The sequence below is a fragment of the Saccopteryx leptura genome, chromosome X (assembly GCF_036850995.1).
Source record: "Saccopteryx leptura isolate mSacLep1 chromosome X, mSacLep1_pri_phased_curated, whole genome shotgun sequence".
Taxonomy (NCBI): Eukaryota; Metazoa; Chordata; class Mammalia; order Chiroptera; family Emballonuridae; genus Saccopteryx; species Saccopteryx leptura.
In genome coordinates, this window is record NC_089516.1 from 53,290,072 (window position 1) to 53,293,447 (window position 3,376).

Below are 3,376 nucleotides of genomic sequence, written 5' to 3' on the forward strand. Positions count from 1 at the left end.
GGCACTAGCATCCCAGAAAAGAAACACTGAAGCATTCATGTAGTGTGAGCCCTGAGGAGCACAAAAGGCCCGGGACGTCCAATAGCACAAACGGGATCCCGGACATGCCACCCACCTCCCAACACAGGTGCTGTTTAGTATGCATTAGTAACAAATAAGGCATGGAGTTGGGTTCAGAGGGCTGTAAATCTTTTCTGGTATTTTCCCACAATTTTTCTCAAATAGTTGCTTCATATCATGCTCCCCTGCAGCCTGTTACACACTCTTTTTTTTTTTGTTACACACTCTTTATATTTCTCTTATCAATTCTCACTGACCAACATTCTTCTACTTCCACAAAAGAAATGCTTTCTGATACTTTTGTCTTTTCCTTTTCTATATTCCAGTATTCTACAGTATCATCTGTCAGAACACAAGTTCTACCATTTCTGAGCGATTCAGGTGGAGAAGGACAGGCCACACAGTGGTAAACCTTCTGTAATCCTAGGCAAAGAGATGTGGTGATGAACATTGTTTTAGGGGAGACCTGTTGTAGTTGCAGATATGACAGCCAGACCCCTCAACCTCTGTTAATTAATTACCTCTCAACTCCTAAGTCTAATCGTAATGGAATCCGAGCATGTCTTATGCAACTGGAAAGGCCTCACTTGGCCAGCAAAAGTCTTGTCCAAATCCAGAACATCACCAAAAATTAAGCCATATTCTCTACAAGTTCAAATACTCTCAGTAGGTAAAAAAATTAAAGTGAAAAGCAGAGCCGTAGCAGTCCTAGATGAGTCTCAAATCGAGTCCATTGCCTCCTCGAGAGTGACCCAGTCTAAGACCAGCATCCCACCAGGAGAGGGAGTGGTCTACAGAAGGGCTCTAACGTTGGCACTGGACATTCTGAAAGAGAGAGCAAACTTGGGTCCCACAAGAGCGTCAGATGACCTGGAGACCACCACGGTGTCTCAAAAGGGACCGCAAAAGCAACCTCAGAAACAGGATCAGAAGCCCAAAGGGAACTCACCGAGAAGTTTTGGGAAAAGGAAAAACCCCAAATCACTGTTGGTAGGTTCGGAGGGTGAGGATGTTCCCGACGGTGACAAATCACAGGTGCACACATCCTTCGCTCCTGTCCCAAGGGAAGCACAAGTACAGCCCTCACAGAAGTCCAGCATGTGCTCAAACTTCCCGTCACTTTCAGAAAATGATCATGAAGAAGAGAGCAAGGAAAAGACGGAAAATACATGCACCTCAAGAGCTATGTCTTGGCACTGTACAGTCAAGAGGGATATTGCAGTTGCTGAAGGTGGAGGCATCTCTCTATCTCTGCCACCCGGTTTCATGGACACTCTGCCCAGGGCTCTGAAAGGAAAGGCACCGCGTGGCACCTGCCCGAAAACCCTGGCTGTCTCGTCTGAGTTCTCTCCCTTCACCAGGAACAGCGAGAACCCTGGAGAGGGTGCCTGGAAGCCAGGCATAGGAGGTGCAGCAACATCCTCTAATGCCCCTTACCTGAAGCCGCATTATTCACTCGATTTGGCAAGCAAAGTGAGGAAGCAGTGGGCACCAGAGTTTCAGAAAGAATGGCAAAAACTTCAACCCGTAGTTAGATTAACGCCTATTGACCCCACCACCATTATTAGGAAGGATGTCTCCAAGGTTGTGGGACAACTGACAAGTGTAGCTTTCCCACAAGAGCCATGTCCCATAGAAAGAGGAACGATAGTCTAGTTTAAATTTCAAAATTACCCGTTTTGGCCATCAGTAGTCAAAAGTGTCAGCCACACGGAGCAGACTGCAAGGGTGCTATTGATTGAGGCAAACATGCACCGTGAAAAGAGTGGCATTCAAGTGCCTCTTCGCAGATTAAAACATCTGGAGTGTAAAGAGAAAGAGAAACTAATGAAGAGAGCCAGGAAACTGTACGAGCAGAGTGTGAACTGGTGCTTTTCCCTGATTTCCCACTACAGAGAACGGCTCGGTTGTGGGTCTTTCGTGGGCTCTTTCCTGGACTACTATGCTGCTGACATCAGCTACCCAATTAGGAAAGCCATCCAAGAGGGGGATCTGGAGGTTGACTTCCCAAAGGTGAATTACGCTGAGCTGGAAGATTCTGAGGAGGAGGGCTCCCTGATTGGGAAGAGGCCCTGCAAGAAAATTCTCCCTGACCGGATGAAGGCCCCTTGGGGCTGAGAGAACCAGAAGCTCATGGACTTCATCGTGAAGAGAAGGGGTTGACCACCATCTTCTGGACATCGTCAAAGGCAGGAAACAGTCCAAGTGGCTGGTATCATTTCTGAACTCAAGCAGGTATGTGATCTGCGTTGAAACATACCTGGAGGATAACGATCAGTTGGATGTCGTAGTAAGGCATTTACAAGAGATCTACAAGCAAATAGACAAGAAGAGGCTGACTCTGACAAGAGACGACAAAGTGAGTTTTGTGCTGGAAGTCCTTCTGCCAGAAGCCATCATTTGCTCAATTGCTGCACTTGATGGGTTAGACTACAGCAAGGCAGAAGAAATGTACTTGTGAGGGCCCCCTGTGCATTACCGGGAAAAAGAACTATTTGATAAAAATATCTTAAAGAAAATCAGAAAAAGACCGGCAGTCAGGAGCAGGGCTAAGTAAGTCTCCCCCTACACCCACACCTTAGCAGAGAGACCTCTCATGTGTATCTTTAATAAAAAACCCAGATCCCTCCACTCTCTGTGGCACATAAAGACATTCTGGACATTTGGGAACATGCTAGATTTGTTTTGGATCCATCTCTGGCATTTGTGGGTGGCACGGTCATCATCATTTCTTGCTCCTTAACCCTTCATAAACTAATTTCTGAAAATATTGCCAACAGTGTACTTTCTTCTTCTTGCTCAGATGTGTAACTGTCCAGACATTTTCATAAAATTTTTTGACTGTCTATAGTTTGTATTTTAATATAAAACACACACACATTTTGTGACAGAGACAGAAATGGACAAATAGGGACAAACAGACAGGAAAGGAGAGAGATGAGAAGCATTAAGTCTTACTTGTGGCACCTTAGTTGTTCATTGATTGTTTTCTCATATGTGCCTTGAGCAGAGTGAGTGACCTCTTGCTCAAACCAGCAACCTTGGGTTTCAAGCCAGCAACCTTTGGGCTTAAGCCAGTGACCATGGAGTTATGTCTATGATCTCACACTCAAGTCAGTGACCACGGGATTCTGTCTATGATCCCACACTCAAGCCAGTGACCCCGCGCTCAAGATGGTGAGCCCGCATACAAGCGGATGAGCCTACCCTCAAACCAGTGACCTCAGGGTTTCCAACCTGGATCCTATGTGTCCCAGTTCAATGCTCTATCCAGGGTGCCACCACCAGGTCAAGCAAGACACACAGTCTTACATTA

At 46.2% G+C, this 3,376-nt stretch overlaps 1 pseudogene; it reads left to right on the plus strand.

Annotated features, from left to right (window-relative positions):
• Positions 1 to 606: 606 nt before the first annotated feature.
• On the plus strand, positions 607 to 2,617 carry LOC136386512 (PWWP domain-containing DNA repair factor 4-like; annotated as a pseudogene).
• Positions 2,618 to 3,376: the final 759 nt, after the last annotated feature.